A 27202-nucleotide genomic window follows, 5' to 3' on the forward strand; every position below is an offset into this window, starting at 1 on the left:
GAGGAGGAACTGGTAAAGGTGGTGTAGTTGTCGTTGTATTATGGATCTCCTGACCTGAAGGGGTAGGAGCTGAGGGGACATCTGATCTTTCTCAGCAGTCTCTCTACATCTTCTTCCATGAGGCTTCTGGAAGAGCAAGTGGATAGAACAGATGGAGACTTTGGTTTTTCCAGGAATGGTGATGGCACCCTTGAAGGCATGGGTCCGCAGAGAGACAATACCTGGTTCATGATAGATGTGCCAAAGAGGAACTTTCTGTAGGATCCGATGTGGCTGCATTCAATAATTCAGTTTTCTTATGCTTTGGATCCATCGTTGATGTCAGACCCAAGGAAGATTTTTTTTATGCTTTTTATCCAATAAAGAAGTCTGATCTGCAGCTTTTAACGTTTTTCACTTATGTTCTGATCGATCAGATACTGGCCTCTTCCTAGACTGCTCTGAAGCCTTTGAAGAAGCAGAGGAAGGACCTGGAGAGGTAGACTTTGACATCTTTGATTGCCTTTCAGAATCAACTTGCTCTTTCTGTAAAAGCTCTCAGGTTCAATCCATAACAAATGGCACAATCCTCCTGTAAATGGAGGGGGTCTAGGCAGTATACACAAAGTGTGTGAGAGTCCGAGAACAGAATCTTATGGCCACATTTAAGGCATTTCTTAAATCCTGCAAGACTTTTCTCTTTTTTCCGCCATCACATCAAACACCAATGAATAAGCAGTCAATAACCACTACAAAGGCTGAGGTTAAAGAGACAATTATATCAACTAAAGATTTTTTTTTGGTTATCAAGCACTAGAAAAGGCAGGAAGAAGGCAGAAAGGAGAAACTACCAATGACAGTACAATATACTACACATAGTGTAGAAAAAGACAGACAGGAATACTAAGAACAGTATTTAGAGTATGAAAAAAATTTACCAAAAGTGGAAGAAATTTATCTAAATAAGAAGTGATGGGTAAGAGAGATAAGATTTAACAGTTTAAAGTTCAGAGCAAAGAAAAATGAGGCTTTTTGAAATAAAAAATTACACTTAGCTCAAGAGGATTCAGTTACCACGTCTTTCACTGTCAAGCGGGAAAAGAGATGTGAGGTAAATGGGGTTGGTGCGTTGTGGGCAAGGGCAAATCTCAAGAGTTCGAAGTTGCCATGAGCTTTTGCAAGGGCCGAGTCAGATCTGAGGGACTGGATCCAAACCCCATTAGTTGATGATTTAATGAAAATTGACAACATCAGATCAGCTGTTATCCTCACAGGTACAGTTTGTTCTGTTAACATAAACACTGAACTGATGTTGCACATCCAAAGAACAGAAAAGGTACTCTTCTTTGTTACTGAAGTACTGAAAAAAATGCTGGCAGATGGATATGCTGATTGAGCATTGTGTCAATAACAACCTTAGGTACAAAGGACAGGTTTGTGCAGATTACTGTCCACTCTCTATGAAATGCCAAGTATGAAGACCACAAAGTTACGCTATTTGTAAATTTTCTTGGATGAAATGATAGCCACTAAGAACAGTCCAAAAAGAAAGTATTTCAAATCTGCAGAAGCTACAGGTTCATATGGGGACATAAACAATTATTCAATTACATCAATTATTGAAAGTAACTGATAATAAAAAAATCCTTTTTGCTAACCTAATTAGTTAAATACAGAACCATGGAGAGAAACTTTGAACAAGCAAATGTATTTAAAGTAACAGTTTTGAATTAAGATGATTATTTAGAACCATTTAAGTTAAAGTTTTAAAATTTCATAATTAAACTTGCTTCCTTATATTCCAGCCTTTGCTTAAGTATCTGTTGTTATGCAAAATGTCACACAACACGATAACAGAAAGATCTGTAGTACTGCTATCATGAAGCTCCAAGGAAAAATAGACACACTTGCTACACAATCCCGTTCACTTTTTTAAGTATGTCAGCAGACTCTCACACCAGCAATAAGTCCCATCTCCAGTCTGACTTACATGAGTTCCACCAATGGCTTATAAGCCATAAACTACTTCTCAACCTCACCAAGAGCAAAACTGTGCTTTTTGGAACTCCGCAAAAAATTAATCGAGTACCTGAATCTTTAATTATCTTTGACTTACAGTTCAAATATCTAGGACAATCTCTAAAGTCCCACTTCCATGTGGAGTGAAAGCAATAATAAACTCTCTCTTCTTATTAGACAAAAATATCTCCCCTTCTCTATCCCAAACAGCCATCAGTAAAAAAAATCTCCACTTTCAGCTAGAATATGGATTACTCATTTTTACATGCAGCTCAAAGAAAAATGCCGCCACATTCCAGAAAATATCCAACAACATCCGCCAATTCATTACAAATGCATTCCTGCACGAGCATCACTGTATCATCCTATAAAAAGCCAAATGGCTACTCATAAAATAAAGATACAACCTACTGTTAGCATATAAACTCTACAAACTACACCAATTTCAAAAAAAGTACAGTTGTGTACACTTACCATAAATGTAGATGTTTGAGTGTATTCACTGCTGCAGTCATCACATTTGGGTTATCCCTGCCAGGGTAGCCCTCAGGTGGCCTGAATACCAGAGGCTTAGTATTTCTGCGTCGGTTGCTGTCGCTTCAGGACTGACGGCAGGTCATCAGTAGTATAAAGCAGGGCAGCCAACACCATTACATCAGTTTTTCTTGCCCTAACTGTCAGGAGCCAGGATATGGTGGAAGAACCCCACCAGTAGAAAGTAAATACCAAAAAGTTCCTTGAAAGGAGAGCAAGAGAGAGAAAAGGGGGAAGGAGGGAGGGAAACCAGGACTGCAACAGTGAATACACTTGAACATCTACATTTATGGCAAGTGTACACAACTGTACTATGTCCTTTGTGTTTCACTGTTGCAATCATCACATTTGGGTTGATTTCCAAAGCTGAGGAAAAGGGTGGAGGCAGTCAAGAAGACTGGGGGCTGGCTAGGATGCCCTGCAAAACTGCAGTGGCAAAGCCTGCCCTGGATTTGGAGAAGATAGGCAGATGGTAATGCTTGTTGAAGGTATGAACAGATGTCCATGTTGCAGCCTCCAGGATGTCCCTGGTGGGGACTCCTCTGAGTAAAGCTGCAGAGGTGGAGGTTGCTCTGGTAGAATGAGTCCTGACCCCCCTTAGGGGGAGGTTTCCAGTGCTGCTTGTAGCAGAAATGGATGCAGTGTGCTATCCATTTGGAAATGGTTTGTTTGGATATGGTTTTGCCCTTTGCTCCTGCAGCAAAGCTGACTAACAACTGATCAGTCTTTCTAAATGATTTAGTCCTGTCTAGATAAAATCTGAGATGTCTGTGCACATCTAGAGAGTGCAGTATCCTTTCCCCCTTGTTTTGTAGGTTAGGGAAAAAGGTGGGCAAATGAATGGATTGATTGAAAGCCACACTGGACACCACTTTTGGCATGAAGGATGGGTTAGTCCTGAGGAAGACCCTGTCAGCATGGAAAATGATGAAGGGCTCTACAAACAATAGTGCTTGTAGCTCGGATATTCTTCTTGCTAAAGTGATGGCCAGAAGCAAGGCTGTCTTCCATGAGAGAAACTAACTCTGCTGAAGCTGCTGGTTCAAAGGGGGCAGGGTGAGCTTTTCCAACACAAAGTTTAGGTCCCAAGCTGGGGTAGGTGCTCTTCTGGGTGGCCTCAAGTTGCTAGCCCCTCTGAGGAACTGTTTGATGAGAGAGTGTGAGGAAAAGTGGCTGTTCAGTGGTGAAATGAGCAGAGATAGCAGAGGCATGAACTTTAATAGAGAAAAAGGATAGATCACTGTGTAGTAGGTCAGCTAGGTAATCCAGGGTGAGAGGTAGGGAGGGCTGTGCCATATTGGCTCCCTTAGCCTGGATCCAGGTGCAGAACCTTTTCCATTTGTTAGCATAAGACTTTCTAGTGCTAGGGCGTCTGGCCTCACGTACAACATCTAGAACCTGCTTACTGAGATTGGCAGCTTGTACAGTGGTCAGGGAATAAGCCAGGTTGCCAAATTGAGAGTCTGTAATTGGGGATGCATGAATTCTCATTCCCTCTGGGTCAGGAGTGATGGGATCTGAGGGAGATGCCATAGTGGTAAAGGGGACAGGCTGGGCAGCAGTGGGCACCAGTGCTGGCATGGCCAGTCTGGGGCAATCAGAATTGTCCTTGTTTTTTTCTCCTTTATTTTGAGCAGTACCCTGGTAATGAGAGGTAGTGGGGGAAATGCATAGACCAAGAGGTTGACCCACTGGAAGGATTCAGCATCCACTTTCCAGGCCCTGCAGTGAGGCTCCCTGGTGCAGAACTTGCTGGGCTGATGGTTAGAGTGGGAAGCAAAGAGGTTGACCTTCAGGGTGCCCCATTTCTGAGTTATAAGGGTGAAGGTTCTTTGGTCTAGCTGCCACTCATGCAGGTCCAGAAGATTTCTGCTTAAGTTGTCTGCCAGAGAGTTTAGACAGCCTGGCAGGAATTGTGCTAACAGGTGTAGCTGCATGGCTGAGATTGTGTGCCAAAAGGTCATGGTGAGCCTGCATAGAGAATAGGAGTGAGTCCCTCCCTCCTTGTTGATATACCACATCACAGTGGTGTTGTCTGTCTTGATCAGTAAAGCCCCTGGGGAGAGAAGGGGTCTGAAAGCTGTCAATGCATGCGGGACAGCTAACATCTCCTTTTAGCTGATGTGCAGATGTATTTGATGTGGGCTTCATTGGCCCTGTATGCACCTGCCGTCCAGGTGTGCATCCCAGGCATAGTTTGATGCATCTGTGGTGAGGGTCTGGGCGGTGTGGGGTTGTGAGAAGGATAGTCCCTTATTGTGGTAGCACGCTGCTGCCCACCCAAAGAAAATCTTTCCTTAGACAGGGTATCATTGGTATGATAGCTTCCAGATCTTTAGAGTGTTGACACCAAAGGCTTTTTAGGTACCATTGCAGTTTCCTCATATGCAGCCTGGCATATGGAATGAGTAGAATGCATGATGCCATGAACCCCAGAGCTTGCAGGATTTTCCTTGCAGATAACTGGGGTCTGGTGGCTAGTTGAGAGAAATAGGCTGTCAGGTAAGTTTGCTTTTCTAGTGTAAGGAATGCCATCTGGGATGCTGTGTCCAGGCTTGCTCCCAGGAATATAATTTTTTGGGTGGATATGAGTTTGGATTTCTTTTCATTGATAGTGTACCCTAGGGAGGCCAGTAGGTCCCTTACAAAGTGTACCCTAGGGAGGCCAGTAGGTCCCTTACAAAGTTCAGGTTATTGAGCAGCTATTGCTGACTGTCTGCCTGAATTAGGCAGTCATCTAAGTATGGGTAAATTTGAATATTTCTTTGCCTACAAAAGGCAATGGTAGGAGCCAGACATTTTGTGAAAACTCTGGGAGCAGTAGCTAAGCCAAACAGAAGCACAGATAACTGAAAGTGCAGTGATCCTGCCCTGAAATGTAGATATTTCCTGCATGATTCCCTGATTGGGATGTGTAGGTAGGCCTCTTTTAGGTCTAGGGTAGCTAGCCAAGCATCCTTGGAAAGCATAGGTAGTAGTTGCTGGAGGGTGAGCATTTTGAACTTTGGTATCACCAGAAAGGTGTTTGGAATGGATAGATCGAGGATGGGGTGCCAGGTGCCCTCTTTTCTGGGTACCAGGAAGAGCCTGGAGTAGAAACCTTGGCCTATCTGTTGTGCAGGAATGTGCTCTATTGCCCTCATAGAGAGCAGGGAAAGGACTTGCTTTTTGGCCTCTGCCCACTGGTTTGGAGGAAGATCTGGGAACCCTTTTGAGTGTGGAAAGGAAAAAAAATTGCCTGAATCTCCTTGTGTTCTGATTGTGCTTCTCAAACATTTTGGAAATATAGAGTATATTTTAGTGCATTTATTAAAACTGTATTTGCCTTAATATTGGTACAACTCAAGTGCTCTAGGTTGCACTGCATCTGAATTGTTTGTGTGTTTTAGATGCTTTTCGGTATATATAGACTTCTCTGTATATGTAGACTAGCTGCTTATTCTACTGTATTACTGCCTCTTAAATCGTTTTTCAGTTGTGCACTTACCTTGCTTCATTTAAAAAGTTTTAAATTGCTAATTTTGTAGAGTTTTAATTGCGATGAAAGCCGCGGTGGTACGGCGGTAGCATTGTTACCTCACAGCAAGAGGTTCTCCCGTTCGATTCTCGGCTTGGCTTGGGAGTGCCTTCTGTGTGGAGTCTGCATGTCCTCCCCCCGGTTGGGTAGCATTCGAAAGACATGCGTGCATAAATGGGCGTGCCTTCATTGAAGGTTGGGTGTCGAGCTGGCACCTCGGCGTTTCTTAAAAAATCTACTGCCAATCATTAGCGGACCGGAGTTCCGCTGTGGCGACCCCTTACCGGGAAAAAGCCAAAAGACAAACAACAACAACAACAACTCTTTAGGGGTACACATTCAAGTGTGTTAGCCTTTTCTGTGTTTATTTACTGTATTATTGTATTGTTTAGCCTGTTTTAACCAAAAAAAAAAAATAAATACTATCTTGTTTGCTCATTTCCCGCCTTTCCTAGCTAGTACAGTCCAGATCCCAGGCTTTGCTGGCCTTAGGACTTTATTTCCTGTGTTCAGAGCTATCCAGACCTTGCTGTGATAGAGGGAAGTCCTACTGCTTACAAGTGGAAGTGGTGAGCATTGTACTGCCTATCTAACACTAGAGGAGTGGTTTGCAGCTCTAAAATTATAATTGTATCAGCCTTTTTGGGCTGATTTCCATCCCTTTCAACTTTTTGGCTTAAAAACGCATGTTTGAGCATTTTTTGCATTGTGCAGTACCGTGGGGCTACGGTTAAACTATTCCAGGTGCCAGAAAGTCTGCTCTTCAAATTTTCCCTTAGAACTAGCTGGTTTCTCAGTAGTAGCACTAAAATCTGAACCCCTGTGACTAGCACTTGCTCTAGAACCTGCTAGAAAGCACTAGGAAGCATTAAACGGATACAAGCACTCAGCTCTCCTTGCCAATAAGGAGAAATTAATCATAGGCACTAAACAGCCTATAATTGCAAAGTACCTTGCAAAGGTAAGGGAAAACAGCTCTTGTACTTTACAAAAAATAAAACACCTAAACAGGCATGTCCAAGGGTCAGCTTTCAGTGATTTCTCCTGTCCACCTGGTGAATCTGGGCATACTGGAGCAATGCAAAAACTGCCTCATGTACACAGACAACCCTCTCCTCCTACCACCCAACACTACAACCTGTGAGAGATGCACTTACATAGCCAAACTGGAAGCAAAGCTCTCTCCAGCCAAGATTGTGCTAGACAGTCAAGAGGAGGTTAACACCTGCACTACACCTCAGGCAACACATAGCCCTTCAAAACCCACACCATCAACACCCACACATTAGCAATACTAAACCCACATATGCAGAGGCCCTTAACATTAACCTGCCCAAGCAACAAGGACATCCGAAGCTGAAACACAAACAAACACCACTTACAACCAAAGTGACACATAGCTCACAAGACCAGTGTGCCACCCAACAACAGCCCCTAAGGCAAGACAATGTACCCAACACTTTAGTCATAGGTGACTCTATAATCAGGCACACTGATGTCCCACTCACCAGGCTGAACAAGGAGAAAATTACAGTCAGCTGCCTGTCGGGTGCCAGGATCCGCCACATAACGCATGCACTCAAGTCACTCCACAACAAGTACAAATATGACTCTGTCATTGTCTATGTTGATGTGAATGATTTGAGATGTACCTCCCTGGACTACATGAAAAGAGACATGGAAGAGCTCTCGGATTATGTGGCCCAGACAGGTATGACCCTAGCCCTGAGTAGCATCCTACCTACGCCCAGAATGATACAACTGTATAAGAACAAAATGATTGACTTCAACAACTGGCTAAGCTTCTGGTGTCATTCAAAGGGGATCCAGTATCTGTCTGCCTGGGAAGACATGATCGACAAACCACGATGCTTTGCCAGAGATGGTCTGCACCTGTCACGCCTTGGATTCCGGTTACTGGATAAAGCTCTTGCCACGCCTATAGTGCCTTTTTAGGCAAGGTTCAAAGGACAAAGCCACCACCATAACAGATACAAGCATGCAAAATCTGAAGGTAATGCTACTCAATGCTAGAAGTCTAAACCTCAAAATGCACTCTCTCGAGGCACTCCTAAAAATGGAGAACATCGATATCTGTGCAGTAACTGAGACCTGGTTGAAGACTCCAGAGAGCACCCCTGCAATACCAGGCTACAACTCTTACCACACTTTTCGGCCACCAAACCATGACCGAAACACTAAATGTGGAGGAGTGTCTATATTCACCAAAGATATTCACATCTCCAGGCTAGGTGCCCAACACAATGCATCTGAAATTCCCCAGGTACAACTAACACTACGTAAGACTGCAATCCAAATTGTAGCTTGCTACAGATCCCCCACCATGCCCCAAGATTCTCACTACACCTTTCTAAACATACTGGAAAATATTAAGATACAACCAAACACCCTAATACTGGGTGATTTCAACTACCCTGCCATTAACTGGGAAAACTACTCGGGTACCAACACCTTTTCCCAACGGTTCTTGGAATTCATAAATTCCAATGCCCTGAATCAACTAATCCATTGCCCCACCAGGGGATCCAATATCCTAGACCTGGTCATTACCAACATGGGAGATAGATGCTCCACACCAGTGGTTACCCCCTCATTGGTCAGGTCTGACCATAAGCAAATCACCCTTGACATCCACATCCCACCCCCACCCCCCAGTAAGGAAACCTCCATAAAAAACTTCTCCAAAGCCAACCTCATGCTACTCAAGTCAGAAGTGACAAACTTCATGACACCCATGCAGATGGGATCTGAAAGTTCGACTGCTGAATCCTACAATAAGGCACTGTACAAGCACATCCACTCGAGCATGAATCGTGCCATCCCAAATAGAACCAAGACACTGTCCTCTAAAAAAAGGAAGCTAATCTGGTGGTCCCCTGCCATAAACAAACTATACAACAAAAGGAAGAAACTGTTACAGAAAAGAGGAAAATCCCAGGATGCAAAAAACTCCCTTACCAGCCTCAGTAAGAAACTGAGATCCCTCATAAAATCCTCCAAAGCTAGTTACGAAAATAAAATTGCCAAAGATTCCAAAGACAACCACAAGGCATTCTATAATTATGTCAAGAATCTAAATGGCAATGCTCAGATCTGCTTTGAGCTACAACAGAATGGCATTAAATATACTGATCCCAAGGATATTGCCAATATCCTGGCAGATCAATTTAGTACCAACTTCACCCCCCACCCCCTAAAGGGCCCATCTTAATACCAAACGATTGCCAAATTCTGGTAATCACGGCCACACAGGTAGAAACCGCACTCTCCAAAGCTAAGAATACAGCATCCATGGGACCAGATGTCATCCCGGGATGTGTACTACATGAACTACAAAATGAACTGGCACCTCACCTAAGTGTCTTGCTTAATCATCGCTTCACCTCAGGCTTCGTGCCCACTGAGTGGTGCACAGCTACAGTTATTCCACTCCACAAGGGGGGATCCACCTTGGATCCCAGGAACTACCGTCCCATCAGTCTGACAAGCCTGATCTGCAAGGGCATGGAATGCATTACCATGGAACTTATAAACAAAGACATCGGCAACCTTCAAACACTGGACCCCACCCAGTTTGGGTTCGTGAAGGGCAGATCTTGTCTCCTGAACCTGATTGACTTCTTCGAATCAGTCTCCAGAGCTGTGGACGAGGGTAAGGCAGTCCACACAGCCTATCTGGACCTCGCCAAGGTCTTCGACACCATCCCCCACTCTGGAATCATAGATAAACTTACTAAGCTGGGCATAAATCCCTACATCACTCGATGGGTTGCCAACTAGCTTACTGACAGAACCCAAACTGTAAAAGTAGCCGACTCTAAATCCAGCTCCAGGCAAGTGACAAGTGGAGGGTTCAGTCCTGGGATTGCTCTTGTTTGGCATCTACTTCTCTGAAGTACAGGCCAACACTAAGGGACTCTGGCTAACAAAATTTGCAGATGACTGCAAACTGGGAGCCATTATTAAATCCCCAAATTATGTGGATATTCTACAAAAGGGCCTTACAGAAACAGATGCTTGGTGCCAGTGCCATGGGCTCAAGCTTAATGCCAAAAAATGTATAGTTATCCCCTTTGGGAAAAAACATGTACCCATGAATTACCACATAGGTGGCAGTACACTAAACACCGTAAGTGTGATGAGACTTAGGGACACACATGGACAGTGGTCTCACCTTCGATAACCACATCGCCACAACAGTCAGGAAATCCTTCTATGTGGCACACCTCATCACTAAGGGCTTTTCATCCTGAAAAATGGAGGTCATTGTCCCACTATACTCATCCCTCATTAGACCCATTATAGAGTACAACGCCCCATTTGTATGTACCTCACAAGACATCTGCAACAGCTGGAAATGCCACAGAAATACCTCACTAAAAGAATCACAGGCCTGAAGCAGATGCCCTATGCTGACCGCCTAAAAAAACTCCAGCTATACTCTGTGGCATATCGTCTATTCAGAGAAGATCTCTGCTTAATATACAAGGCAATGTCAAACCCTGAGCTGTTGGACATGCTCCACTTAGAGAAATCCCAATCCCTCAGAGCCACAAGCTCCAATGATCTAAACCTTGTCATCACAATGAGCAAAACATGCTGAAGGGATAGGTTCCTGACTCTGGAATAGACTGCCCATACATGTCAAGCAGCGTGCCTCCTTGGTCCTCTTCAAAAGGAACCTTGACGATTGGATGGGAGATTGGAAATTCACCCCGGGATCATGTCAGTCACCCTGCTAGACAGGGGTCCAGGGAAGTAAATATTGTGGGAAGAAATATCCAGGGAATTGTTATGGCTAGGCTTGTATAGGCCCTAGGGCCGATAACCTAGTACCAACCTATAAACCTATGAACGAAAATGTGTATCCCTGGGACACTATGTTGATGAACCAGTGGTCATCGGTAATGGTGGCCCAGATGCTTGCGTGGAAGGAGAGTTTTCCTCCCATGGGCAAGTACAGGTGGGCAGAGGGAGGGGTAGAAGTGGAGAGTTATTGTGAGTTCTTACCATGAGGGGGTGGCTTTGCACTCCCTGGTTTAGAAGTGGAGGTACTCCGTTGCTTTGATCTCTGCATTCCCTGTGGCTATTGTCTGGGAGGTCTGCTTCCCTGGGGTCTGGGCTGAACTGACCTGGAGGGGGCAGGAAAGGACTAGTACTTGGACGGGCAATGCCTACTGAACTTGGGTGGCTGGACCTGCAGGAAATCCTTAACTCTCTGCATAGATTTAGCTTTTTTTCTTCCATCTTTTGTAGGACCTCCTCTGCCTTGGTGCCAAATAAGTTGTCTTTGTGCAAGGGTGCATCCAATAGTTTAGATTTGACATGGTCTGGCAAGGGCTGTTCCTTAAGCCAAGCATGCCTTCTAAGGACAGAACCAGTGATTGCTGCCCTGCAAGATGCTTCTAGGGCATCAAAACCACAGTGTAAGGTGTGCTTAGTTACTTGACTTGCAGAATGAATTAAGTCTTGCAACTCCTTATTTTCTGCACAAACAGGAAAAGTTGATATTTTTTGTTTTAGGAGTTCCATGGTATGCTGCTGGAATTTTAGCATATGGAACTGACAATTTAGTGCTTTTTTACCCCATCTGTCTAATGCTCGGGAATCCCTATCTGAGGGGGTGGGATTCTTAGAAGAAGTTGCTTTAATTCTTTTAGGCTCTTGGGAGATAACCTCGGGGTCAGCAGTAGAATTTTTGAAAAGAAATTTGTGAGAGTCAGGGACTCAGTAATACCTGTCAGGTTTCCTGGGAGCAGGAGGGAGGGTGTCAGGAGTTAAACTAGATTCCATGAAAACATCATCCACAACATCCAGGACAGGAGGAATGGCCAAGGGTCTGTGCTGTGGAAGATCTAAGAATTCCCTGAGTCTCTTTTTAGACTGAGGGTAGTCCTGACATTCCCATTGGAAATGCTTCCTTAAAGTATGAATGGTTTCCCCAAGGGAAAAATCCCTCAATGGAGAGGCTGAAGGAATGGGTTCCTCTGCATCAGAATCCTCATAATCAGAGAGGGGTTGCATGTCTTCATATTCAGAGGCATCCGAGTCACTGGACTCCTGTTCAGATAAAACTACTGGGGACAGATCTCTTTTTCTTTTGGAAGGGGTAGCTTGGCTTCCCCTGATCAGCATTATAAGGTCTTCCGGCATTTTAAGCATTTGAGACTGAGGCAAGGAAGCAGGTGTCTGAGAGAGAGAGAGTAATCAGTTTCTTGGGTGTTGTTCACACCCTGGGCCTTAGAAACTCGGTAGTTTTCAAAAGCACAGTAGACGCGAAATAAGTCATCGGTTTGTGTCGAGAACTGGTAGTGCAAAGTACTTCCTCGGAAGCTGGTGCCTGCTCAGTGGCTCAGGACCCATCCAAGGTAGAGACAACCACAGGATCCTTAGTTGATGAAGAGTTTTGCGGCATACTGGACTCCGAAAGGGTCTCAGTAGCAGACTGCAAATCTGCAGAAGCGGGCATCAGGGGCTGCGAAAGTACCTCACTGAGGACCGGAGAACTGATGACAAGCTTAACGGAAGCGTCGTCGGTAGGTTTGGACCTTTGCGGTCTGTCTCTGTCTTTATCCTTACGCTTTTTCAGAAGATCTGCTGTCGGATGGCTTACTCAAGCCATATTGGAAATCAAGGACTGAGAGAGAAAATATCTAGCTACAATAAGGGCCCGACGACGTATAGTTCTGGCATTGAACAAAGCACAAAGGCAGCAGCAGGGAACGTCGTGGTCTGGGCATAAGCAAGTGACGCAGTAGGAATGAAAGTCTCGGTGTGGTATTTGCTTTCCATAGGCGAGACAATTGTTAACTTTTTCTGACATCGGTTAGAGCAAGAAAAAAGGATCCCCAGTGAGGTACTTAGCTTTAGAAGACTTCAACTTTGATTCAGAAAATGAAAACGCAGGTAGCGGTTGACCGGCACTCGTGCAAACTGCTTCTGCTTCGGGCTCCTCGGCAAGAAAGACTGATGTAATGGCATAATTTATACTACTTTATACTACTTTATACTACTGATGACCTGACATCAGTCCTGAAGCGACAGCAACCAATGCAGAAATACTAAGCCTCTGGTATTCGGGCCAACTGAGGGCTACCCTGGCAGGGATAACCCAAATGTGATGACTGCAACAGTGAAACACAAAGATCATCTACTCATATAATCTGAAACACTAGAAAGGTCTGGCAATTTACTTGCACAATATGTCACGAGAGCCCTATGGGGATACCTATAGAGTCGCCGTGTGTCGATTTCAACTAGAAGACATCTAACTTACTTAACTTGCTATTCGCAAGCCATGTCAACTCTCTTTACCCTAGAACCAAACTCCATAACAGTGCACATGCTTTCTCTTCTCAGGAACCTACACTCCGGCAGGTTCTCCCCCTCGACTGAAAGGAAATCAATACTTTAATCCAAATTCAGAATGCAACTCAAGAAGCACTTCTTCATCCAAGCCATGTGCTCCTGCTTCAGCACTAGACATGTCACCTCAGACATTCTTTCTCTTTTTCACTTCTGTTCTACTCTCGCGTAATTCCTGAAGGTTGACCCACTTTAGAAACTATTGTAAAAATTCTACATTACACTTTGCCTGTTTACTTGAAAGTACATATACAGTTTTCTATGAAACTAATCTGAACTACTCTAGTATAGTTTATATTTCTGCCTTTTTTTTTTTGTAAAATGTTTAGTATTTCATACTTGAGCATGAAATTGGTCAGTATTAATAAGAGCACTACCTCAGTAAACATAAATAAATGTAAGACATTGGAAATCAAAGTGGAAAGCCCAATAGTTACTCACTACACAGTATATGCATTCTAGCCTGAAAACGGGCGATGGTACCATATTATTCTGATACCAAGTCCCTTCCAAACCCAGAACAATGAAAATTGTGTGTCAGGGGGGGATAGTCTTCTGGCTGTCTTCCATAATGGCAGGTTTAACCAGTCTATCACCTCATATTCTCATATCTAACCCAGATCACAGCAACAGTTGTGGCACAGTCTGTATAACAATGCAAAGGCCATATTCTGTAAAGTGGACGGTTCTGCACCAGGGATCAAATCAGGGCATGGAGATGTACTTTACTGCAAAAAGTAATATGAGTGACATTAGGTAGGGTTTTCCATTCTGGTATGACTTTTAAATAACTTATAAAAAGAAAGGAAAACAGAACTGAAAAACATGTCAATGTACAATGCCTGTTTGTTAACATTTGTTGTTTATCTTGGGAGACAGAAAAACATATAGACAGAGCTTGTCATGTATTCTAGTCCATGTAATTATGTGTCTGTATCTTGCTTTTTATATTTCAAAAAGATTATCTCATTTTAAATTCACTTATTCACTTGGTAGTTCTAGACTATTTTGTCAAAACTGCTGCAAAGAATATAAGCAAACAAGCAGGAACAAACTGCTTAAAATGCCTCTTTCAACCAAGAATGAAGAAATTAAGCTCATAACTCAAAACTTTCCATGTGGAACACAATTTCTTATAATGCGTGAGAATTTGACAAAATGCAGAACGTGTACGAACAGCTTACTAATGTCTTCAACTAGGAAACTCACAGGATGGTTAAAATGTGTTATTTTATACTCTTTAAAAAGTTATTTTGATGAATTAATATGATTATTTATCAGGGATATCAGTTAAACTAATGTTTAACTCTGAATGTGTGTCAAACCCTTTCACTGTGGAACGACAAAGGGCATAGACTTTTTAGGATTCAGAATGAGGAACGTTTGTTCCTCCTAATGAGGTGCACTTAAGTACAGTTCACCTGAAGAGTTATGTAAATGTCTGTTGTGACAAAAATAAAAAACGAAAATCCTGGTCAGATCCTGGTCAGAAGAATGAGCCTAGTTCTCCCTCTAGTGACCATAAGTATTTTTGTTTTATAAACACCTGTTTCTGTGATTGCTAATCTTAATTATGTATTTGTTATGTGGGGTAGTCATTTCATTTGACCATTTACAGCTACAACTCATACAAAAGGAAAATACAATAATAACAATGGCAAAAAGGAGAAATATTGATTTACCTAAGTATAGGCTAATATGTTGCATTACACAGCAAACAATCTAGGTGTTAAAGATAAATCTATCATTTGGAAGTAATGTATACAAGTATAGTTCTGTATAAATCCCAGGATCTCCCCTGAAAGCAGGCCATAGATCTTTTGGGAGCACCTTTCCAATAAAATAAATAAATAAATGAAATAGTGGAATCGAAAATAGAGTGAGTAAAATTCAACACAATGTATTGCTTAGCCTTTCTTTTCTCATTTCAAATCCTTTCCCTCATTATTTTAACCTACTCCATTCACTCAACCTCTCCCTTAACTCCACCCCATTGTATTATTTATCCATTCATTCATTCTTTCTGTATTTCATCACTGATACCACCTGCCTTCTCTTCCATCTATTTGTCTTGCATCTTTCTTTCTGTCTCTCTCTGTTTAGATGCTATAAAGCTTCTCTTCTTTTTTTGTTGTTTATCCATTGGTAAATGCAGAATTACTCTTTAATTTTTTTTTTTTTTTTTTTTACTTATGTAACACATACTTCTGTAACACATATGTTGTTTAAGTTACGCATATATTCTGTTACTGATTCAGTGGTTATTTAGTGGAGCTTTCCTCCTCAGGACTCTGCTGAAAATGGGTCTTGCATGGCTCAGTCGGACTATCCCAGTAAACAAACATAAATTGTATTTATTTATTTTTATTTATTTTACACTTGTTGACCATGTTTATCTGACTGAGCTGAAGAGACCTTTTTCAGCGGAGGCCCAGGGAGAAAAGCTCCGACATATTATACAATTATCATTATAAATTAGCATTAAACCGCAATGTTACAGGATTATTACAAGGCTTTAAGAAGCAATACAATGTTATACATGTCAATAATCAGGAGTATAGCAAAACTATTTCAAGATGTATAAAAAGAAATGTATCATTAAGATGAATATAGTTTTTGGGGTAAATGTTTACAAAAACCCAGTTTTATCATAATGTAGTTGCATGAAGGCAAGACAATTGCAATAGAATGTTTCTCTGATGTGATTAACTTAATAGGTTTTAGAAGACAGTAGAAAGAGTAGTCAAGGAAGATTAGAGAGAGCTAGTGAGAAGAGTGAGTTAAGGGCAGAAAGTAGATTAAGGTATGATAAGCAGGGGATGTTTAAGGAGGGAGAGTGCAGTGGCAGGACCAGTGACTTTTAAGGTGCTCTTTGGTGTCTGTCTTAAATTGTTTAGGATGTGTAAGGGTCCTGATTTCTAGTGGGAACCTATTCCAGGCAATAGTGGGGTGATAGCTGTACATGTTGTGTCCAAATTTAGACTTGGGTTTGTAGATTTGTAGTAGGTCTTGGTTAGAGCTTCGGAGAGGTCAGGAGGGAGAATAATGGGAGATGAGACGGGATAGTGCCGGGCAGTAGGAAGGCTGGTATAAGATAGAATGGATGATCTGGACCTGAGAAAGAAGCTGGTGGGGTAATTCAAGCCAGTTTAGGTGTTTTAGAGAGAGACAGTGATGGGATTTGTAGGTTTGTTGGGCAGCGAATCTAGTTACCTTGTAGGTAAATTCGAGTTTGGACAGGAGTGTTGAGTTAGGATTTGTGAGAATTTGAGAGTTGTACATTAGACTGAGTAGAAGTTAGGTAAGAGAGAGAGTAATCTTGGCTTCAGAGGTAAGGAATTTCTTGTTGCAGTAAAGGAGCCCTAGTTTTGAATGAGTCTTTTTGATACAGTTATTAACATGCAAGTCAAATTTAAGTTGATCGTTGATGGTTACGCCTAAGAGCTTAGTGCTGGATTCTACCTGAATGCGAGTGTTATTAAGGGACTGTATGGAGAAGGAGGGTTTAATATTGTTGAACTTTTTAGGTAGGAAGAGTAACAGCTTTATTTTTTTATGGTTAAGGATGAGCTGGTTGATGGAGAGCCATGTTTCAACTAAGTTAAAAGATGCCTGAGGAGCTGAGAATAGCTTAGAGGGAGAGTTGGCTGTGGTGATGACTGTAGAGTCATCTGCATATTGCACTAAAGATGACCGAGGACAAGAGGTATAGAGCTGATTAGTAAAGATATTAAAAAGTAAAGGCCCTAGGATAGACCCTTGAGGTACACCCATTTTTACAGTGAGAGGAGGGGAGAGTGCAGAGTGCCATCTCACTGATTGACATCTATCAGTGAGGTAGCTGGAAAACCATGCAACAGTATCAGAGGAGAAGTTGAGGCTATGCAGTTTGTGCAACGGAAGAGAGTGTGAGACAATGTCAAAAGCTTTTGAGAGGTACAAGAATACGCAAGAAATATGTTTATGGTTGTCTATGGCTATAGAGACATTGTTGAGGAAGGATAACAGAGCTGTAGTGGTGCTATGTTTCGGTCTGAAGCCATGTTGAGTAGGTGTAAGCAGATTCAATAAATCCAAAAAATGTATGCAAGTAAACAAATGTCATCCATTTATTAATTATTCATCTTTGTCTAGCAAGATGCCAGGGTTAGTCAAAAGTTGTGGCACCTTTGCACTGAAAAATTAGAAATGAGGTATGAATAATGCAGGCATTTCAAACCCAAACTGAAGCCCAAGTCCGAGCACAAACTGAAGGGCAAGTCCTAAATGGCACAAACTGCAACAAAACCTCTACATAGCACATACTGTAACACAGATCCTACACAGAGCAAACTGTAGCACATGATATATACAGCACAACCTGTAGGACAAGTCCCACTCAGCACAAACTGTGACACAACTACTACACAGTGCAAACTGTGACACATGTCATATACAGCACAACCTGTAGCACAAGTCCCACTCAGGACAAATCGTAACACAGATCCTACACAGCACAAACTGTAGTACATGTCATACACAGCACGACCCTTAGCACAAGACCCACTTAGCATAAACTGTAACACAAGTCTTTCACAGAACAAACTATGACACAAGCCCTACACAGCCCAAACTGAAACATAAGCCCTACAGAGCACAGCATTGTAGCTCAAGTCCTACACAACACAAACTGTAACACAAGCTGTACATAGCACAAACTATAACACAACTCCCACTCAGCACAAATTTGCAGAACGTCATACACAGCACAACCTGTAGCATGAGTCTCACTCAACACAAACTGTAACACAACTACTACGCAGCACACATTATAGCACAGTTGATAATCATAATAATAAAGACTGAAAAGCTGAAATTACTGAAATGTATACTAATTTAAATAAACACCTGACTCTGATGTATAATTTCCATTACATACTTAGTGTGGAGTCAAAGAGAAATTACACATGATCAATGCCAAGTCAAATGCATACTGCCTTACAGCATGTATTTAAAATAAGTTTGATATTATATTATTGAAAAGATAGGTCAGCAAACGGGACTTACATTGAAAATGCTGTTCAGCGTACTGTTCATAGTGAGATCGCAGTACAGTGAAAATTGGAAAACTTGCCCTTTCCCCACTGTAGTGTGATCTCGGAGTTGGTATATATAATTAGTCAGGGGTGTGGGGGGGTTGTAGTAAATTTGTTGAATGGCATTTTCGACGTAAGTGCCGTTCGCTGACCTGTCTTTTTGATAATATAATATAGACCCTTTAAAATAAATACACATATATTATACCTAGAAAAAAAGGGATGTAGTACATGGAGGTATATAGCTTTAAATATGCTGACACCTAGCTACAAGAAGTTGCAAGTCATGTGGCATACCTCCTAGAAGCACTTAATAAAACATCTCATGGAGGCTGGTAACACACCCACAGTGTGTGTGCGAGTGTGTGTGTGTGTGTGTGTGTGTGTGTGTGTGTGTGTGTGTGTGTGTGTATTTATGGAGAATTCTGAGAGGTAGATCTGACTGTTACAACCGCAGATGAGACCATGTGAAAAAGTAGAAATAAAGGTTATCAGGATTTTAAAGAAAATGGATGTCAAGACCTATAAGGAAAAGTTGGATGAGCTACACCCATTCTCCCTTGAGACAGGATCAAAATAGCAAATTTGTTCTGCATCCATAAAATAATCAGGAGAAATTGTGGAGGTCTACTAAAAATGACAGATGACAGAACAGAGCATCACCTGTAAAATGTGAGGATAGGTTGCAACATGGATTTAATGTGATTTGTTTATGTTCCTAAGTACATTGCAACATTTAATGAGTCAAGTGCCAAGCTGTTCTTGTATTACTTTTATGCCTTATTTATTTGAGCCATTTTTAATAAAAAAAGCTTTGTAAACATTTTATTAAGCCATGACCCAAATATATTTAGTGTATCCCTTGGTGATATCAACTGAGAAATAACACGAGTAGTGCATCTACTTTAATGGATGCATCTTTCCACATGTGAGATGCTACATCCATTAAAGTTTACTTTCACACTGTGTGTTTTCCCGAACTTAATGTTTCTGAGGTTAAGGTTTACTTCTTAGTCTCCATGACAAAATCACGGGAAAAGCAGTATTTTTCAAAACTGATTATCAAAAAGGAGCAGCCGAAAATGATCTCTGACAGAACAAAAATGCTGTTCAGCACATCATAAACCACATAATGTGGTGGCAAGGTACATTTATTTTTATGAACAAATCACTTTAAAAATATACATTTTCAGAGAGAGAGTGGTGGACAGTTGAAATAGGCTTTCAGTTTGGATTATGCAAACAGAACTGCTAACTCTTATAGATGACCTGGGGGTGGGTGAGGGAAAGAGGTGTGGAAGCTGTAGGACACTAACTGAAACTGTAAATCAGAAATGATAGACCTTCAGTTTTCAGCCAGCTTGTTTATGAATGTATGTATGTAAATACACATGTATGATTGTACGTGTATGTACATGGACGTGTGTGTGTGAGCATGTACATACACACAAGTACAGATACCTGCATTAACATGTAATGTACACGTGTTTATGTGCATGCATATTTGTGTGTGTGTGTGTGTGTGTGTGTGTGTGTGTGTGTGTGTGTGTGTGTGTGTGTGTGTGTGTGTGTGTGTGTGTGTGTGTGTGTCTGTGTGTGTGTGTGTGTGTTTCAGTGCTGCTGGAGTTGAGCAGGCTACATTTGTCAAGGTGTGCTGAGATATGTTTTATAAACCTTCTTCTCCAACTATCTTAATCATGTGACAGAGTATGAAGGAGGCTTATATTTACCACTCGTGTCACTTCTCTTGAGGAAGGAATAATTGCTGTCCATTTCCATGAGAGGATGGCATGTTACTGAGGACAGACAGCACTGCAGCACCGCAGGAGTTGGGATGCAACATAAAGGCCAAGTTTTGGTTCTGGTGCTTCTTTACCTGTCACTCAGGTAGAGGAAGACACAGAAGCCATCTGCACATCTTGCTGGCTTTCACCCTCTGAAAATAATGAACGTGGGTGCCTGCAGATATGAAGTACCCAGCTGCTTCACATTAGGTGGGGGGCAGTTGAAATAACAAGGCCAAACAGTTTAATGAAGAAATTTCTGCACTTTCTTCTCTCTCATAAAGTTTACTGTATACTTTTTTAATTCAGCTTTGATCTGAGCTGTATGACTGTGGTAGTGCTTGCAATGTGTATAAGTCTGAAGTACATCTGGTTTCAGTTTAAGTGAGTTTGTTTACTGCAGGAAGAGGAAAGGAAGACAAAAGTGTTGTCGACTCACAGCAACAGGTTGGGGTGCCTTCTGTGCGGAGTCTGCATGTCGTCCCTGCATTTGTGTGAGTTTCCTCTGGATTCTCCGGTTTCCTCCCAGGTTACAAAGACATGTATCTGGAGTGTTTCTCCCCGGGCCTCCACTGAAAATTGGCTTAGTTCCAAGTCAGACTTTCCTGGTTAACAAATGTTAAATGATTAAAAATAAATAAAAATATATAGTTTCCATCAGAACAGCTTAGCTGCACAGTACTGTGAGATTTACAGTTGTTAGAATCGGTTGAAAGTACAGTTGTGTACACTTACCATAAATGTAGATGCTCGAGTGTCTTCACTGTTACAGTCATCACTGTAGGGTTCTTCCTGCCGGCAGGCAGTCCTCGGTCAGCCAGAATCCCAAAGTCTGGGTCCGGCGTCGGTTGTTCAGTCATGCTCCCTAACGTCAGAGCGCTAGGAGTACAAAGCTGCCAGCCGACGCCATGTTCTCCAGTTTTTCTTGCCCCAGATGTCAGGTGCCCAAAAATGAAGGCCAATAGTAAAACAAAAAAGGTAACATACAACAAACCCCATACCCTGAAGCAAATACACCTCAGAAGAAGGGTGAAGTAGGAAACCACACTAATGAAATTATAAGAGGGGACAGGAGGGTGGGTAACCCAGAATGCAACAGTGAAGACACTCTAACAGCTACATTTATGGTAAGTGTACACAACTGTACTATGTTCGTGTTTCACTGTTGCAGTCATCACTGTAGGGTTGAATCCCAAAGCTGAGATAGAGGGTGGTGGTTATAGAGTAGAAGGGGCGGCTAGAAGGCCCTGCAAGACTGCAGAAGCAAAGCCTGTCCTAGACTTAAAGAGGGAGATTATAGTGCTTAGAGAAAGTATGCACTGAACTCCAAGTTGCAGCTCCTAAAATATCTTTGGTAGGTACTCCTCTGAGAAAGGCAGCTGAAGTAGCAGCAGCTCTGGTAGAGTGAGTCCTAATTTTTCCTGGGATTTGCTTTCCATGATGAGAGTAACAAAACCTGATTTCATGAGCAATCCATTTAGAAATGGTCTGTTTTGAAATAGTTTTGCCTTGGGAATTTGTTGCATAAGAAACAAACAGTTGCTCTGTTTTCCTGATATCCTTGGTTCTGTCCAGGTAAAAACGAAGTTGTCTGTGTACATCCAAGGAATGCAAGATCCTTTCCCCCTTATTTTGTGGATTAGTGAAAAAAGTTGGCAGGTGAATAGTTTGATTTAAAGCCACTTTGGAAACCACTTTAGGCATGAAAGTAGGATTAGTCCTTAAAGACACCCTGTCTTGGTGAAAAATAATGTAAGGTTCCACAGCCATGAGAGCTTGTAACTCGGGGACTCTCCTGGCTGAAGTCAAAGCCAGCAGGATAGCTGTCTTCCATGATAAATACTTAATATCAGATGTGGCAGCAGGCTCAAAAGGAGGCAGAGTGAGTTTTTCCAGAACATAGTTGAGGTCCCTGGCAGGTACGGGTGGTGTCCTAGGGGGCCTTAAATTCTTTGCTCCTCTGAGATATTGATTCAGAAGTGGATGTGAAAAGATTGGAGGATCTGTATTGTAATGTGCAGAGATAGCTGAGGCATGTATTTTTATGGAGGAGAAGGATAAACCTTTATGTAGTATGTCTGTTAGGTAAAGCAATATCAGAGGGATATTAGGAATGAGGGGATCTGAATCCTGAGCATGCATCCAGGTGCAAAATCTCTTCCATTTACCTGCATAAGATCTACTGCTAGGCCGTCTGGCTTCTAAGATGACATCCATGACCTGTTTGGGAAGGGTAGGATTAATCATAGACCCTGGATACGCCAGGCTGAGAGTTTTGACATGAGAGTGCAGAACCTGGCCCTGGTGTTGGGACAAAAGATTTGGAATCTGAGGTAAAATCCAAGGTGGCTCCTGGGATAGATTCATCAGTGTTGAGTACCAGAATTGACGAGGCCAATTTGGAGTCAGTAAAATCATCATCTTGGGCTTGTCCTGCTTGATCTTTAATAACACCCATGGAAGAAGAGGTAGTGGCGGAAAGGCATACCCCGAGAGGTTTCTCCAACTGAATGACAGTGCATCCACTTTCCATGCTAGTCTGTGATATGTCCTTGTGAAAAAAATCTGTAACTGGTGGTTGAGGGGTGATGCAAATAGATCTATGTCCGGGCAGCCCCAGGCCTCTGTAATCATCTTGAATATTTGGGTGTCTAGCATCCACTCGTGTGAGTCTGACAGGTTCCTGCTCAGGCTGTCTGCCAGAATATTTTGTTTCCCTGGCAGGAACTGAGCTTGTAGATTCACTTTGCAAGCAAGAGCTGTGTTCCATAGAGTCATGGCTAGTCTGCAAAGGGGGTAGGAGTGTGAACCCCCTTGCTTGTTTATGTACCACATAACTGTGGTGTTGTCTGTCCATATCAGTAGTTGTCCTGATTGTAGAAGATCCCTGAAAGCCAAGAGGGCATTTTGTACAGCTAACATCTCTTTTAAATTGATGTGTAGGAGCTTCTGATCCTCTGTCCAAAAACCTTGCAGACCTTTTCCCTGCAAGTGGGCTCCCCATGCGTAATCCGAGGCGTCCTTGGTTAACACTTGACTGGCTGGAGGCAGACTGAAGGCTTTCCCTTTGTTGTGAAGACATGCCATGGTCCACCAATGGACTTCCTTTTGTAGGCAAGGCAAGACAGCAATCTGTGTGTCTAGACTGTGGCAATGCTGGGACCATACACTTTTTAGGTACCATTGTATTTTTCTCATATGTAGTCTTGCATTTGGTATGAGAAGGATGCAGGAGGCCATGTAACACAAAGCCTGCAGGAATTTCCTTGCAGTTAGCTGAGTTATTGATGCCAAGGTTTTGAAAGTTGAAGCCAGCTGTAGTTGCTTTTCGGATGTCAGGAATGCCATCTGGGTTGTTGTGTTTAGAAGAGCACCCAGAAAAGTTATGTGTTGTGTGGGTGTCAAATCTGACTTTTTTATGTTCCCAGTGAATCCCGGGTACTTGAGAAGATTTTGAATAAATTCCAGATGATGGAGTAAGACATCCTTGCTGTCTGCTTGAATAAGGCAGTCGTCCAGATAAGGGTAGATTTGAATTCCCTTGAGTCTGCAATAAGCTACTACTGCTGCCAGGCACTTGGTGAAGACCCCGGGTGCAGTGGACAAGCCAAAGGGCAGCTCAGAGAATTGGTAATGTTTCGAGCCGGCCTTGAATCTGAGGTATTTTCTGCACTCCTGTCTGATAGGGATGTGTAGGTAAGCCTCCTTTAAATCCAATGTCACCATCCATGCATTTTTGCTCAACATTGGCAGGAGCTGCTGCAGAGTAAGCATCTTGAACTTTGGTATCTCCAGGAAAGTGCTTAAGACTGACAGATCCAGGATGGGTCTCCATGAATTTTGCTTTCTGGGAACTAGAAAGAACCTTGAGTAAAAGCCTTGCTCCGTCTCTGATTGTGGAACCAGTTCTATGGCCCTCATAGCCATGAGGGATCCCACCTGGTTTAATGCCTCTGACCATTGGTGTTTTGGTAGGTCTGGCCATCCGTTTGGTCTTGGCAAGGTATGAAAGTGGAATTTGTAACCCCTTGAAACTACATCCAAAACCCACTTGTCTTGAGTTATGTAAGTCCAATTTTGTTGAAAAAGAGAGAGTTTTCCTCCTAGAGGGGCTTCCAGGAGAGAAGTTCCTGGAGCCATGCAGGGGGAGTCATTGAGCCTGTTTTCTATAAGATTGAGGTCTGTCCTCTCCACCCCTGGGGGTGGAAGCACTCCACTGTCTAGGTCTGTAAGAGGTCTGTGCTTGGGCCCTCCGTCTGGAGTGCCTATATCTACCCCTCTGAGGCCTGTCCGAGCTGGGAAAGGACCAATTTTTGTTGGCCAATTTCTGCTAAATCTTGGGGGCTGAACTTGTAAGAAATCCTTAACCGTTTGCATGGATTTTGCCTTATCCTCCATTTTCTTTATCACCTCTTCAGCTTTAGGCCCAAACAAAACATTATGCTGAACAGGAGCATCCAGTAACTTTGCTTTCACTTGATCAGGTAAGTTTTGTTCCTTTAACCAAGTATGCCTTCTAATGACTGTGCCAGAGGCAGCCGCCCTGCAAGAGGCCTACAAGGCATCAAAACCACAGTGTAAGCCATGCTTCCCCACTTGCTCAGCAGCATGCATCAAATCATGTAATTCCTTATTATCTGCACATGCAGAAATGGTACTTAGCTTTTGTTTCATAACAGACAGTAGAAATTGCTGATATTTTAGCATATGAAATTGACAATTTAAAGCTCTAATAGATAAAGTAGCAGAAGTGTACACTTTTTTTCCCCATCTCTCCAAAGCTCTAGAATCCTTATCTGTCAGAATAGGGTTCTTAGCAGAAGCGGCCTTAACCCCCTTAGGACCCTGAGAAATTGTTTCTGGATCAGCAGTAGGATTTTTGTAAAGGAACTGGTGGGAATCAGGGACCCTGTAATATCTATCGGGCTTAGCAGGGGCTGGAGGAAAAGAGTCAGGAGTTAAATTAGCCTCAGAAAAGACATCATCCACAATATCCAAAATAGGCGGAATAGCCAGGGGCCTATGTTGGGGAAGAAGAAGGAAATCCCTAAGCCTTCTCTTAGATTCCAAGTACTCCTGTCCTTCCCAGTGAAAATGTTCCCTCATGTCATGTAAAGTTTCCCCAAAAGAAAAATCCTCAGGGGGAGAAGCTGAAGGAATGGATTCCTCAGCATCAGAATCCTCATAAGGAGGGAAAGAATATTCCTGTTCAGAGGAAGACACTGAAGAAATAGATGCCTGATCAGAAGATTCATAATCCAATTCTTGCCTTGGCCTTTTGTCTGGAGGGGGATGTGAACCCCTAATCATGGTTAGTAAGTCCTCTGCCATTTTAAGTAGCTGTTTCTGAGATTTGGGTCCCGGATCAGAAGAGGCCTGGGCTGGTGTCTTAGATTTAGAAGGAGTCTTTGCCTTTGTCTTTGGCTTTGCCTTTCTCAGAAGCTGTGTGGGCCTGAAAACCCCCTCGGAAGCCGGTACCTGCACAGCGGCTCCGGACCCATCTGAGGGAGCATTGTCCGAAGGTCCTGCAGCTGGAGTGCTCAAAGGCCTAGTTGGCTCCTCGTGGGAGTTCGTTTCAGCAATCGGTTCTGAAATGGCCGACGACAGGGGCTGCGAAAGTGCCTCACTGATGACGGCCGAACCTGTAGCTGGCTCTGCTAGTAAAACATTGTCTGATTTGGACCTCGGAGGCCTGTCCTTATCCTTGCGTAGTTTGTGAACTCCGGTAGTCGGAAGCGTGTCCGACGACATTTTATAATTAAATCGCCTACCAAAGTAGTGAAAAGCAAAATCGTACCTTTGCTTAATCGTACGTTGGTTAAATCTAGCACAAAACCGACAAACTAGCTTCGTCGTGGTCAGGGCCTAAACAAGGAATACAGTAAGAATGAAAATCCTTATGAGGTATTTGCTTCCCACAAGAAATGCAATTATTAACTTTTTCTGACATCGGACTGGAGCAAGAAAAAAGTTTCCCCAATGGGGTACTTAGCTTTGAGAAGAAGAAGTAAGTCTTTGGACTGAAGCATGAAAAAATATCAGGAGTCAGCCGACCAGCACTTGCGAACTGCTTTCACCGCACGGCAAGAAAGACTGGAGAACATGGCGTCGGCTGGCAGCTTTGTACTCCTAGCGCTCTGAAGTCAGGGAGCATGACTGAACAGCCGACGCCGGACCCAGACTTTGGGATTCTGGCCGACCGAGGACTGCCTGCCGGCAGGAAGAACCCTACAGTGATGACTGCAACAGTGAAACATGATGAACATCTGCTCCCCCATCCCCAAGAGAAAAAAAACTTCTGGAAAAGAGACCCAAGGTTGTCTGGATGCGATCATATAGGAAAGAGACTCTAGGTTATCCTGTCAGGTGACTTGAGGTTTGTCACAGTGATTGAGTGGGTACAAAAGGAGCAATAGGAGGTACTGGCCACACACAGTGGCTGAAGTGAAAATAGCCACATACTGATAACTTATGATTCTTCAGCTACAATACAGACCAGTGATGGTGAACCTATGACACACCACAGCGTTTTGGGTGACATGCCAGTTATCACCAACAACCAAGTTAACAAAGACAATTGTTTTGCGTTCGTTGCTCATGTGAAGTGTATTGAATTATTTTCTGCCAGGAGCCAGTTCAACAACACAGCTGCAGAGTTAAGGAAGTTATTAACCTCAAAGACTATTTTGGTCTACTTTCTCAATAGAGTGTAAAGGGCAGTGCTGTCATTGTTCTCTCTTTGTGGTCACACTTCTGCAAAGGGCAAATAGTCGGCATTTCTAAGCATGTGCTGTTTTACATTCCTCTCAACTGTCCCTCTTAATGCCTCCTAAAATTGGTGACGTTTTACACTTAATAATGACAATAATTAGATTTATAGACTTATTTTACTTCCGAAAATGTACATT

Source organism: Protopterus annectens, chromosome 7.part0 (genome assembly GCF_019279795.1).
Source record: "Protopterus annectens isolate FY-2018-M chromosome 7.part0, PAN1.0, whole genome shotgun sequence".
In the NCBI taxonomy this organism is placed as follows: domain Eukaryota; kingdom Metazoa; phylum Chordata; order Ceratodontiformes; family Protopteridae; genus Protopterus; species Protopterus annectens.